This window comes from Pogona vitticeps, chromosome 2 (assembly GCF_051106095.1).
Source record: "Pogona vitticeps strain Pit_001003342236 chromosome 2, PviZW2.1, whole genome shotgun sequence".
Lineage (NCBI taxonomy): Eukaryota > Metazoa > Chordata > Lepidosauria > Squamata > Agamidae > Pogona > Pogona vitticeps.
Window position 1 is genome coordinate 129,966,402 of NC_135784.1, and position 15,179 is coordinate 129,981,580.

Genomic DNA, 15,179 nt, shown 5'->3' on the forward strand with positions numbered 1-15,179 from the left:
CAGGGCTGTCACATGGGGAAAAACAGGTTTCCTAATATTGTATGTAAGGCAGGGTTTGCTTTCTTACTATGTACACCCTGCATAGCTGTCTTGGCCTTTTCTGACATTTTTGCTATTTATAGACCTGGCCATAGGAAGAAGAAATATCTGGTAAATGACTGCAACAAGAGACCATGTCTCTCCCGCCACAAGGTCCAAGGAGTGAGTTTGGAACAGCCCTGTTGCACAGTTGGCCCGGAGGCCGGAACAGAAGAATGAGGACCGTAGGCCTGAGTGTTTGAAAGAGAAAGGAAACACTTCAGCAGAAGAAACCTAGGTCTGCCTTTACTAAAAATATTCTCAGCACATTTATGTGGTGGTGGTGGTTTTCTTTGACTCCATTGTTAACTGGGTGGCCGCAGAAGTGTTAGACCACTTCCAGACACTGGTTCCTCCAGGCAAGGTCGTGACAAATCACAAAGGCAAAGGGCATTCACACAAGAAGACACGTGCCAAACTAGACCAAAAGTCTCTCTTTTCTAGCATTTTGTTACCACAGCAGCAAACCAGTTGTCACGGGAAGCCTAAAAGATGCAATGGCACCATCCTATTCATGTCCCCCAAGGAAATTATGTGCATTCATCGACAGCGGCTGACGCTATTCCATGTGAGAAAGACATCAAGCACATTTAGGGAACAATTCAAAATCGTTTAGGGAAATACTAGATGCAAGTTATTTCATACTTAGAGTCTCAGGAAATACGTTATGTCCTTCTGTTCCCTTTTAGGCCTTACATGGGACCTCAAACATATAAAGGCTCTGTGTAGGAATTATTTTGTGATAGTTGTTGTCATAGAACACTGAAACATAGAATCATAGAGCCAAGATGGAAGAGAACCCAAGGCTCATCAATTCCGACCCTCTGAAGAAACAAGCTGCCATCCAACCTCACTTTTAAAAACATCTGCAGTTCACCACCTAATCAGGTAGTCCATCCCTCTGTCAAGCAGTTCTTGCTGTTCTCCTGATGTTCACATCACATCACTTTTCTTGTCATTTGAATCCATTGCCTCAGGTCCTATCCTCTGGAGACAGTAAACAAGATAGATTGGTCTCACTATTCCCCCCCCCCTTTACCTTTTTATATCTATGTTGAGGCTCACATTCTTAATTCCCTCCTCCTTTTCTTAGGCAATTCCTCTTTTTTCCCCCCTTGGCCCTTGTTTATTTGTTTGTTTATAAGCCACCTTTCTTCTGACAAGGGGACCCAAGGCAGCTCACAATATTAACTTCATGCCGTTTAGAGAAATGGCTTCAGAGACCTGCATGCATAGAAACCAGCATTCGGGGCTTCCTTATGTACTTTACAGGATTTCCCCCCGCTGCACCATCCATGAATATATGTTCTGTAACACAAAAACAATAAATGTGTTCCTTTTTTCCTTTGTTCTTTTTGCCTCATTACTAATCCATAAAGTGATTACTCTGATCCAATAGCCAGGTTCTGCATGAGGTAACTCCCGTGCCAGTTGTAGGCATCCTTCAGTCTCAAGAGACTATGGTATCGTGCTCTGTATGGAGGTCTTGGAACAGTGTCTTGTGTGGCTGAGAAGGCCAATTCGAGAGTGACAATCCCTTCCACACTGGAGACAAATCCAATCTGTCCCCTGTCCAGCTCCCTGGTTTGGCTGGTTACGGGACTGCCTCTTTGCCTCGGTCTGCTGTACAAGTGTCTCTTCAAATTGGGAGAGGCCATGATGCACCGCCTGCCTCCAGGCTGAACGCTCAGACGTCAAGGTTTCCCATCTGTTGAGGTCCATTCCTAAGGCCTTCAGATCCCGCTTGCAGATGTCCTTGTAACGCAGCTGTGGTCTCCCTCGGGGGCGGCTTCCCTGCACTAATTCTCCATACAGGAGATCTTTTGGAATCCGACCATCAGCCATTCTCACGACGTGCCCAAGCCAACGTAGACGGCGCTGTTTCAATATTGTATACATGCTGAAAATTCCAGCTCGTTCTAGGACTACTCTATTTGGAACTTTGTCCTGCCAGGTGATACCAAAAATCCGTCGGAGACAACGCATATGGAAGGTGTTCAGCTTCCTCTCCTGCCGTGCACAAAGGGTCCAGGACTCACTGCAGTATAGGAGTGTGCTCAGGACACAGGCTCTATAGACCTGGATTTTGGTGTATGCCGTCAACTTCTTGTTAAGCCATACTCTCTTTGTGAGTCTAGAGAACATGGTAGCTGCTTTCCCAATGCGTTTATCCAGCTCGACATCTAGGGAGAGAGTGTCAGAGATTGTTGACCCAAGGTACACAAATTCATGAACAACCTCCAGTTCTTGCATGGAGATAGTAATAGAGGGAGGTGAGTCCACGCCCTGGCACATGACTTGTGTTTTCTTCAGGCTGATAGTTAGTCCAAAGTCTTGGCAGGCCTTGCTAAAATGATTTATGAGTTGTTGGAGGTCTTCAGCAGAGTGGGCAACAATGGCTGCATCATCAGCAAAGAGGAAGTCCCGCATACATTTCATTTGGACTTTGGTCTTCGCTCTCAATCTAGTGAGATTAAAAAGCTTTCCATCTGATCTAGTCCGGAGATAGACACCTTCTGTTGCAGTTCCAAAGGCCTGCTTCAGCATGACAGCAAAGAAGATCCCAAACAGGGTTGGCGCAAGGACACAGCCTTGTTTTACTCCGCTTCGGATGTCAAAGGGATCTGATGTTGAGCCATCAAAAACTACAGTGCCCTTCATTTCCTCATGAAAGGACCTGATGATATTAAGGAGTTGAGGTGGACATCCAATCTTGGGAAGTATTTTAAAAAGTCCGTCCCTGCTAACCAAGTCAAAGGCCTTTGTGAGATCTATGAAGGCCACAAAGAGTGGCTGTTGTTGTTCCCTGCATTTCTCCTGCAGCTGTCGGAGAGAGAATACCATGTCAGTGGTGGATCTGTTAGCTCGAAAACCACACTGTGATTCTGGATACACTCTGTCTGCAAGCACCTGAAGTCTCTTCAGCACAACACGGGCCAGCAGCTTCCCTACAACGCTGAGAAGAGAGATACCACGGTAGTTATTGCAGTCGCCCCTGTCGCCTTTGTTCTTATACAATGTGACGATGTTTGCGTCCTTCATGTCCTGTGGTACTCCACCTTCTCTCCAGCAAAGAGAAAAGAGTTCATACAGCTCAGTGGTGATGATCTCTTTACAACACTTCAAAACTTCAACGGGGATGTTGTCCTTTCCAGGTGCCTTGCCAGAGGCAAGGGAATCCAAGGCTGCTTTTATTTCTGCTAAAGTTGGTTCACTGTCCAGCTCTTCCAAGAGAGGCAGGCACTCAATGTTATTTAGTGCCTCTTCCGTTACTACATTCTCTTTAGAATATAGCTCAGAGTAGTGCTGTACCCAGCGTTCCATCTGCTGTGCTCGATCCTGGATGATCACGCCTGTAGTAGACTTCAAGGGAGCAGATTTCTTCTGTATTGGACCTAAAGCCTGCTTGATACCATCATACATTCCCTTGATGTTACCTGTGTCCGCTGCTATCTGTATCTGAGAGCAGAGCTGAAGCCAATAATCATTGGAACATCTCCTGGCAGTCTGTTGGACTTGGCTACGAGCAGCTCGAAGAGCCTGCAAGTTGTACTCACTAGGACAGGCTTTGTATGCTGCTAGAGCTCTCCTCTTATCCTCGATGGCTGGAATCAGCTCCTCTGAATGGGCTTCGAACCAGTCAGCCGTCTTTTTGGTCTTCTTGCCAAATGTGGACAAGGCAGTGTTATAAACAGCGTTCTTGAAGTGTTCCCATCGTTCAGGTGCATTCGCATCAGCCGGGCCTGGAAGGGTTTCCTGAAGCGCTTGGGCAAATTCCTCCACTTTTCTTTGATTGCGAATCTTGTTGATATCTATACGTGGTTTTCCTTCCTTTTTAGTGTGATACAATCTCTTTGTTTGCAGTTTTATTCTGCTACACACCAGGGAATGATCAGTGTCACAATCAGCACTCTGGTAACTGCGTGTGATCGTAATACTAGATAAGCTAGAACGTCTAGTGAGGATCAAATCAAGCTGATGCCAATGCTTCGATCTTGGATGTCTCCAGGAAACTTTGTGTTGAGGCTTTGTATTAAAGAATGTGTTGGTGACACAAAGACCATAATAACAGCAAAACTCCAGCAAACGTTGGCCATTTTCATTCATCTTCCCAATGCCAAAACGGCCTAGACAGGTGGGCCAAGAGTTGTGATCAGCACCAACTCTAGCATTAAAGTCTCCGAGAATGAACAGCGGCTCTCTCTCAGGGACGTTTTTGATAGTAGCTGCCAAATCGTCATAGAATTTGTCTTTGACTTCTGTTGTGGATGACAGTGTTGGTGCATATGCACTGATGAGGGTGACCAGTCCCGCTGATGAGTGGAGCTGCAGAGACAGGATTCTTTCACTCCCCACAGTAGGTGGAACAATGGATCTCAGCAGAGTATTTCTGACCGCAAAGCCAACACCATATTCCCTAGTCTCGTTCAATGGTTTTCCCTGCCAGAAGAATGAGAAGTTTTTTTCTTTGACAGATCCCATGTCTGGCAATCTCGTCTCTTGCAGGGCAACAATGTCCATCTGCAGTCTACTCAGTTCAATGTCGATAACAGCTGTCTTGCGCACGTCGTCTATTTCCTGCAGGTTGTCAGAAAAGCCAGGGGTCATTGTCCGAACATTCCAGGTTCCCAACTTTAGGGCAGATGTTTTCTTTTGATTGTTGCGTGGTGCATGGTTATTGATCTGTTTTTCGGCTCTCTGACCATCAGAAGTAGTCCCTGGCATCATGCTCTGTGCCAATCGAGCAAAACGTATAACCAGTAACTGCTAGTTCCTGTGTTATTTCGACACTGTATGCAAAGCTGGAGTGTCCTCTCCAGAGCACGAAGCCTGGGTAGAATAATATGGAGGATAGGCTGTTACCCAAGCAGAAAATCCCCCCTCTCCACGTCACTGAAATAGTCCAATGGAGAGGCAAGAGCCAATACAACTGGTTCCAGCGACGTCGCAGGAGTTGGCAGAACAACACGAACTGTCTACGGGACTCCGGCTCCGGATTTTGCCTCGAGGTTATCTCCTGAAGCCTTTTCCATGAGTGGATATAGCCACAAGGCAGTGGAGGTTTGAAATCAGAGTTTTCCTTCTCCTAGATGGGCTGCCTTACATGGCTGACGAGTCCCACCTACCCGTGCCAGTAAAGAGGAAATAATTAGGGATGTGTATTCAGAAATATTCAAAATTAATCAAAGAATGCTATATTGGGATAGTTCCAAATATATCCAAATTCAAATTTGTTAGTTCTGAATATCTGTAATAATATTTGTAGTGGAGGCAAAGAACTCAGTGTCTTTTGATTGGGGTTGCCATGGGTTTCTCAGGGGAGGGGAACTGGGATGAGATCAAAACCCATACATGATATCTGTTTGCACCAATCAAATCTAAAAACAGATAGATTACACCAGAAGGCATTTTTTCACATTGATTAAAGTGGGCATAGCTGTTTATAATACTCCTCAACATTTGCTGTTAGGATATGCCTGTACTGTGTCCTTCTCTGAACCTTACATTCAATTTACATTCACATTTACATCTCATTATATATTGCTTACTTAGTATAGTTAGGAATAAGATTTAGGATTAGTAGATGCATAGATTCCTACATTATAAATCAACAGGGAAATATATTAAGTTGATTGATTGATTGATTGATTGATTGATTGATTGATTGATTGATTGACTGACTGACTGACTGACTGACTGACTGACTGACTGACTGACTGACTGATTGACTGATTGATATTAAGTTTAGGCTCCTTAGGGATATGTGAGGCAGGGAAATAAGATTTTGTTATATCAAGACAGAAATAAAGTTCCTAGATTGTGTGTTTATGTGTGATTTTCATTGGAAGGGTATGTATTCTGCTATAGCAGTTCTTCTTTGTGTAGAACCTGCAGGCAGTATGAAATGTGTGTGTGCTAGAAGTAGGCACTTGGTGAAGGCTGCAGGAATGCTGCTTACACCCACTGCAACAGGTTCTACTGAAAGGAGAAGGAGAGGAAAAAGACAGCCTACAATCGCTTTTATGACACACACAAACCCCAAAACTAAATCTGTTGCCCAGCTGCTTTGTAGCTGCCATTTTACAAAAATTAATATATATTTTTAAAAAACCACATGACTTAAATACAGTTAACAACACATTGTCTGTTTTGGGATCTAATAAAGAACGTGTATTGCTTCCTGATGGTGTTCTAAGCCTTGTATATGCTCTAATAGGTGAATTTGTTGGTGGTATGGCAGTTTAATGACTATGGTTGTTGAGTCGTTAAGTCATGTCTGACTCTTTGTGACCCCATGGACCAGAGCACACCAGGCCCTCCTGTCTTCCATTGCCTCCCAGAGGTGGGTCAAATTCATGTTGGTAGCTTCGATGACACTGTCCAACCATCTCGTCCTCTGTCATCCCCTTCTCCTCTTCCCTTCACACTTTCCCAACATCAGGGTCTTTTCCAGGGAGTCGTCTCTTCTCATGAGATTGCCAAAATATTGGAGCCTCAGCTTCAGTATCTGTCCTTCCAGTGAGCACTCAGGGTTGATTTCCTTCAAAATGGATAGGTTTGTTCTCCTTGCAGCCCAAGGGACTCTCAAGAGTCTCCTCCAGCACCACAATTCAAAAGCATCAATTCTTTGGTGCTCAGCCTTCTTCATGGTCCAGCTTTCACTTCCATACATGGTTACTATAAAAACCATAGCTTAGACTATGTGGACCTTTGTCAGCAAGGTGATCTCTCTGCTTTTTAAGATGCTGTCTAGGTTTGTCATCGCTTTCCTCCCAAGAAGCAGGCATCTTTTAATTTTGTGGCTGTTGTCACCATCTGCAATGATCATGGAGCCCGAGCAGGTAAAATCTGTCACTGCCTCCATAACTTTCCCTTCGATTTGCCAGAAGGCGCAGGACCAGTAACCCTCATTAGTGCATATGCACCAACAATGTCATCCACTACAGAAGTGAAACACAAATTCTATGATGATCTGGCAGATACTATCAAAAAGTCCCTGAAAGAGAGGCACTGTTCATTCTCGGACCATTGTCGGCAAGGTGAGGTCTCTGCTTTTTAAGATGCTATCTAGGTTTGTCATCGCTTTCCTCCCAAGAAGCAGGAGTCTTTTAATTTCGTGGCTGCTGTCCCCGTGATCATGGAGCCCAAGAAAGTAAAATCTGTCACTGCCTCCATATCTTCCACTTCTATTTGCCATGAGGTGATGGGACCAGTGGCCATGGTATTAGTTTTTTTGATGTTGAGCTTCAGACCATTTTTGCGCTCTCCTCTTTCACCCTCTTTCAGACATACAAGCTGGATTCCGAAGAGGCAGAGGAACTAGAGACCAAATTGCAAAAGCCATACACAAACTGCTCCTTGTAAGTTATGTTTTAAACAGACCATCTCCACCAGAGATTGCACCTGATAAATGGATCTCATATTGTATTCATTGGATGTGCTTGTTCACAGAGCTTTGTCTTGTATGCAAGGTATCCTCTAATTTTCAGCCCTGCTGGTTTGGGCTCCACCTCTTCCATGTGCAACTCCACCCCCAAGCACATGTGGGGTTCTGTGGCAAGTGGAGCCAAAGAGGTTGAAAATGATAGCTGTGCAGAGGGAGGTGGAGTCGTGTGTGCATTAGAGGGAACCTTGCTTGTATGCTTTTCATGTGAATATTTTTTTAAAAAGCTGAAGAACTGCACTTTTTGTTTTGTTTTTTGAACAACTAAGGTACCAAGGATACAAGTAGGCCAAACACTCTAGCATAAAAGTGGTTATTTTCATTTCAGTTACTTTTCTGGGGCACAAATGGGGCATTTCTTTCCCTTAGCATTGGCCATGCTGGCTAACAAATTCTGAAAGGGAGCTGCAGGCTAACAACATTGGGAAGGCTGCATATTCCAGTTTAGTTTTTTCAACGTACTAAAGTACGTAGGGAGATTTTCCTGAAACTTCAAGACATTATCAATATTAAAGGCCTTCTGCTAGAATGTAAGCAACATTACCGATATGAACATTCCTTCCCTTTAGTTCTAAAATGCTTCACAGCTTACCTTCTTTCACTCCTTTTCTTCAAATAAATACTTTTTGCAAAGCTATAAAGTAAGCAAACATACTTTAACAGTGTAATCCTACACAAGTTGACTGAGGAGTACATTTCACTGAGTTGAGGAGCATGTTTAGTGTGGCCACTGCTCCATCACTGAAAAGGAGGGTATGGAGGCCAAGGATCACCGAAAAGAAGGTACACTATTCTTCACAAAATAATGCATTTTGCATTAAATCTGGAGTCTAATTTGAGCTAACAGATGCAGATATATCAAACAGACATTATTATTATCATTTAAGTGGAAATACACTAGTACTTACCATATGGTACAAAATTATGACTAGTAACCACCTTGGGACATAGCATAGAGATAAGGATAGAGCAGAAATAAACAGACAGACAGACAGACAGACAGACAGACAGACAGACAGACAGACAGACAGACAGACAGACAGACAGACAGATAGATAGATAGATAGATAGATAGATAGATAGATAGATAGATAGATAGATAGATAGATAGATAGATAGATAGATAGATAGATAGATAGATAGATAGATAGATAGATAGATAGTATTTGATAACTCTGAAATGTCTTATGCTTTGTATCTTCTGCATTGTACTGACAATGAATATATAGAGAAAGAAAATAAACAAAGTGCACTGAAATTGTGTTGAAATATCTAGCTAGACAACCATGAGTTGTTTCCAAGGAATAATCTGAACAGTGCTTTCAGAATCCACACTTCTGAGACTGACTTCACATCTGAAGTTCATACAGAATTGGCATGCCATTCCACGCCCTTCCTGACATTCATCAGTAGTTATGTCACTGCGTGTGGTTTGTCCCTTTTCTTATAAAATAACCTCCCCTTGCAGTCATTTTACTTTAAAAAAAGAGCGAGTGCTGATTAGACACATTTACCAACCAAAGCCTCTAGTTTCCTTTTTTGGCCAGAGAAACTAATTGAGAGGTTAGGTTGGCCACTTACATTTGCAAAATATATATATATTAATTTATTTTAAAAAAAGCTCCATTGTTAATAGAGAGTTCAATCAAATAACCATTCAACCACCAAGATTAAACAATTAAAACTTAGCTGAGTCACCATGGTTTGAGAAACCTCTGTGAAGATTGCCCTCTGTTGTGCCTCTGTTGACTTTCACAAAGTATTATAAGACAGATAAACAGTTGATATAGCGTGACTTGATTCAGGTCATAGCAGGTTGCTCACACAGCCACCTCCTTCCATGATACACAGTGGAACCAGTATGGCCAGACCGTAGACCTCCAGTAATAGAATAGGCAATGTGTGGGTTTGGTGCTCCAAATGTTGTCAGACAGTACCTCTTCCCATTTCTAGTAAATATAGCCAATGATGTGGGATGTTGAGAGCTGTAGTTTAACAGCATCTGGAAAGCTGCATGTAAATTCAACCCCAAGCTGCGGCTCAGTCACATGATTCCTGAGCATGCAACTTGTGTCATCTTGAAAAAACTACAGGAATTTCTTCCGTGTCCACAGTTTTAGGACTGTTTCCTCCTTTTGCATGTGTATGGCCTTGAACAGTGTTCTCTTCAACCAGCCTCTGCCTGTTACCTGCATCCCTTTCACCCTTCCTTGCTGAGATAATAATGGATGGAGCTGTAGTTAAACACAACAGATCTCCAGCAGCTGGTTTCCATATATGACAAGCTGGCATGCCTTTCAATGAGTGCTTATCTGTCTCTCTCGTTGGCCAAGTCCGTTGCCAAGTTATCCAATTGCAGCTCTTCTTTACTCTCTTCCTTTTCAGAAGTTGTGCCCTTCCTTCTTGTGTGCAAGCTCATCATACATGCATAGCTCATGGAGGCAGGTTTGACAAAGATAGATCAGTGTATTGATGAAACCTGTACCACCTGGCTGTTATCCAGGTGGGACACTTCCGTGTTTGTACATTGTTGGTGCTGGTTTCCTCAGGATCATTTGGCACTGACATAGCCGGCACTTATTTTAAAAGAAAAGGGGGGGGGGAGAGATAAAAATCATATAAAAGGCTTGTCTGCCTTAATGCAGGCAGTTAGATCAAATAAAGCTCTATAAATTTCAAGAATTGGCTCTGAAGTTGGCAGTTTAGACTTTTAGACTAAGTAATGCGGACTGTTCAGTTTTCCCAAATGCTTATTTATCTTAAATGGATCAAGTCTTGAGGAAACCAAAACTTGGGGATAGGAGGAAGACATTGGTGAAACTTTACATTAGCCCAGTAGGCATAGCAAGAGTCTGAGATGCTGTGTTGCTGCTTTTAATAAAGAATGAGGAGATAGTCAGAAGAGCCAGGGTTGGTCCTGTTATTGGATAGGACGAGACCTCTGTGTGAGTGGAGGCAAGGAAGTGAGCCGTCCTCACAGATGCCAAAGAGAGAAGAAAGTGAAGGATGCGCAGTGGGGGAATTAATCAAATTGGACGATGATGAAAGTGTGACCAACAAAGCGATAGAGGTGTTTCTGGCAGAGAGGACTAGAGCCTGGGGGGAGGAGCCAGAGAAGTGGAGATGGGATGAGATTATAAAAGAGGAGGGAGAAAGGAAGGAAGGGAATCCGTTGAAGGAAGAAAAAGGCACACAGACCAAAGAGACAGGTGCGGAGAGGGAGAGGATTGCAACGCTGGTAAAGAGTTTCCCAAACTTGATGAAGGAAGATGGTTTGCTACCGCTACCTAAAGAAATAGGAAAGCTCGGAGCAGGTGAGCAGCAAAGGGAATGGAGGCAGGGAGTGGGTTCGACTATTCTCCCAGCGGTGGACAGCGGGACCCTTGGTGGAGCCAGCCCATTCTTGCCCAGATTAGAGGGTTCGGTCGTGGTCCACCCGTGTTGCAGGACTACCTGCTCGGTGCTGAGTGTGCCAGCCATGAATCAGAATGTAATCACTCACTTTGGGGTGAAGAAACAGTGAAAGTTAAAGATGTGGGACCTGGGACTAAACCCAAGAAGTATAACTTGTTAACAAATGAAGAGTTGCCGGACCCGTTTGGTTTGGAGTTGTTGGATGGCAAAGTTAATAAAACAAATCCTTTTTTGACTGTAACGTCTACTCCGGCTGTCATTCCCGCCGAATCCCTTGGCCCGCCTACCTTAGATATAGAACCCAATCACACTCTGTTACAAGAAACAGATTTTGAATGTCATGACAGGGCAGCAAATGGTTGGTTATTTTTCGTTCCTTATTTATTGCTTACTTCTACTGCCATGAAGAGATGTTTGTGAGATTTTCTTCCTCAGATACAACAAATATAAGGGTCCAGGTAGACATAAAGGGATGTGGTGGCGAAGCGGGTAAAACTGCAGAAGCCTTTGTGCTGCAAGGTCAGAAGACCAGCAGTCGTAAGATTGAATCCACGTGACAGAGTGAGCTCCCATCGCTTGTCCCAGCTCCTGCCAGCCCAGCAGTTCGAAAGCATGTAAATGCAAGTACATAAATAGGTACCACCATGGTGGGAAGGTAACGGTGTTCTGTGTCTAGTCGCGCTGGCCACGTGACCACAGAAACTGTCTACAGACAAACACTGGCTCTACAGCTTGGAGACAGGGATGAGCACCGCGCCCTAGAGTTGGACATGGCTGGACTAAATGTTAAGTGGAAACTTTACCTTTATCTCACATTTCAAATAATGGAATGTGGGAATTTCTTTCCCACAATGCGATTTCCTCAGAAATATATTCTTTAGCAAACAGATATTCAGCGAGTTACAACCATGCTTATTTTCTAATGGTTAGTCGCAAAAACAAACACACTGAATGCAACATACAGTATACAGGGTATACAGGTGAAGAAAAGCACAGGTTATGACAAGCCTGGCTTTCAACCTCTTGGGGAGGGGCAGCACTGTAAAAAATATGTGGAGAGTCTACATTGACCCTTAAATGCACTGATACTTTAGAGATGAGATAAAATACAGCTCCTCTTGGTCTGAGGCTAAATAGACCACCACATTCTCATACTGTCCCAGCTTTGGTTTTGTAGAGTACCTTGCTTTCAAAGGATCCAACAGAGTTTGACACTTTTCCTGCTGTTGACTATGACTTTCCTCCAACCCTTCAGTCAACCTTGTTTTGCCCATGTCAGGGACTCTGTCCAGATACTGATGAACGATTAGCCCCATTGTACCTGGCCACTGATCATGCTTGCTAGAGCTGATGTCTGTAGAAGCCAGCTGCAAAAGGAAAGCCACAGGTCTCTTGCCCTATTTTAGTCTACGCTTCTCAGCATTCTGGTTTCCTTACAATGCAATGCCTCTCAAGTCACCTTTGTGCTATTGCTGTTAAAGGATATAAATAAAAGGATACAGAACTTGGAAAAAAAGATGCTTTATAGGAGTTTTCCAAAATTATATGTTTTAAAAAAAACCTCTTGCTTCCTAATTTTGATATAGAATTGCTCACTGCCCTCTTTCAACTTTTGCTTGGCTCATCACTGAGAAAGGGGGTACTCTTGAGACATGCCTCTGTGGTCAGACTTCAACATAAGGCTGAGAGGGAAGGGTCCCTTTTCATTTGCTTTGTTTTCCTTCTGAATAGTGAGATTCCAGAGTTCTTCCTTCCAAAAAATGTAATTTTAGAAATTCGACAGGTTCTGCATTTTGTCACTAAGAAAGAGAGCAGGGGAGGCTCTCACAGTATCTTCCACAAACTCGGTCAGGAATTCCAGACAGATGTTTGCTCCAATTTTTAAGGAGTGCTCCAAGCTCTAACTTGCATTTTGAAATATTTCTGTTGCCTCAGTATTCTCTTCATGATTCTGAATGTGTTTATACTATGAAGTTCCATTTGGTTTTGTTTGAACATCTCCCTGATTGTTCATGTTCACAATCATGCCTTCTGGCTGGAAGTTTTTTCCCCTTCCACAGGAATCACTTTCTGTGTATACATGGAATATGGAAGAATCTTGTTAGATACAGAGGGGCTAGACTACCTGACCCCTCTAAATGTTTGGGCACAATGTTGTTTAAATATTTAAACGTGTCTCAAGCCCCAAGAGAGTGAGGCCATTTTTTTTTCATCTCAATTTGTGCGTAAAGCTTTAGACAGGTAGAATGAAGTCTGTTCCAAACTGTTTCTTGCTCATTGGGCTATAGCTGTTCAAGTCACACTGGATTCTTTATCCAGGAATTCAGGACAGACATGGGTGAAAGATGCTAGCTTCACAGTGAGAAGTGGAGCTTGCTCAAGATTTAAGGATACAGTACTTATTGTTCCTACCAGAAAGTTTCAGAGATCATCAAGCTGCAAATTAACCTGATATTGTTAAGTGATGATAGGATAAGCATGCATTCATCTGCAGGTTGATGATACAGCACTGGGAGTTTAACAAATGCAGCTTTGCAGGGACAGCATTGTAGAGCGGATATCTTGTTTCTTTTTGCCAGGAGAATAATGTGCTCTGGGGGAGATCTAGCTTTAATTTCTTCAGTTGAACAGACTGAGTCATCATTTACTCTCTGTGTGTGTGTGTGTGTGTGTGTGTGTGTGTGTGTGTGTGTGTGTGCGTGCGTGCGTGCGTGTGTGTGTGTGTGTGTGTGTGTGTGTGTGAGAGAGAGAGAGAGAGAGAGAGAGAGAATCAGAATTAAAGTGAGAGCCTGGCATGAAATGAAATGACATTTGAATTCAAAGACATTAGAGATGTGGCAAAATACCACAATCCCCTCACAACTGAGTAGTCCACAAGACCATAAGAAGTGTGCACAGACACACATGTGGAATATGGCTCATACCTTTTGATTACCTTTGAACTAAACATGTCCTATATTGCACAAGAGTAAAAAATAATTTCACTGTGGCATCAGTCACTAGTACTAGTTTGTGCTAGTATCACCATTGTTCAGGTATCAAGAGGATACAACTGAACATTAGGACTCAAACATTTGGTGTTTGCAACATCAGGAGAGGTGACTATTTATTTGTGTGTGTGTCAAGCACTTTCTGTGCTGTCAAGTCAGAACTGACTTATAGTGATCGTAATAAGGCTTTCAAGGTAAGTGAGAAATTTAAGGAGTGTTTTTACCAGTTCCACTCCTCTAATGTGCTTCCATGGCCAAATGGGGATTTGAACCCTGTACTCCAGAGTCCTAGTCCATCACTCTATCTACTACACCACATTATCACAACCTAAAAAGGACCCAAGGCAACTTACATCATGAAAAGACAATATAAAAGCTAACAGTGAGAATAGAAATACTAGAGAGGATCAAACAAATACCTTACTAAAAATATATATATAAGCAACACCAAAACACATTCAAAGCAGAAAGGTACAGCAATCAATTAAAAACCACACTCAGACAGCCAGTCACTGAGGCAAAGTCTGCCTGAAGAGAAAGGTATTTGCCTGCTTGCAGGACAGTAAAGATGGGGCTAGGCTAGCTTCCTGTGGGAGTGAGTTCTGAAGTCTCTGAACAGCAGCAGATAAGGCCCTCTCCCATGTATCTACCAAAAGTACTGTATTTTTTGCACCATAAGACTCACTTTTTCCCCACAAAACAGGGGGGTGGAAAGTCTGTGCATCTTATGGAGCGAAGAAAACAGATTATATTTTCCTGTTTTCTTCTCCTAAAAAATCGGTGCATCTTATGGAAAGGTGCGTCTTATAGAGCGAAAAATACGGTATATGTGAAGGTGGTGGGACTGAGAGAAAGGCCTCTCCTGATGATCTTAACACCCAAGCAGGCTCATCTCTTATATTCTTCTCATCATCTTGGAACTGCAGAGCTGGAAGGAGCACTATGAGTCATCAAGTCCAGCCCCTGCCCAGGAGGCACAGTGGGGAACCGAACTACCAACCTCTGCCAGAGACCTAAACCCCTGAGCTATCCAGAAGTTCTCATAAAGGGAGATGCAGTCCTTGAGGTAGCTTGGACCCAAGCTGTTTAGAGCTGTATAGGTTAGAACCAACACTTTGAATTCTGCCCAGAAACAGACTGGCAGCAAGTGGAGGTGCTGTAACCAGGTGTTATGTGATCCCCATAACCATCCTCAGTCAGCAATCTGGCTGATGCATTTTGGACCCACTGAAGTTTCTGGACATTTTCAATAG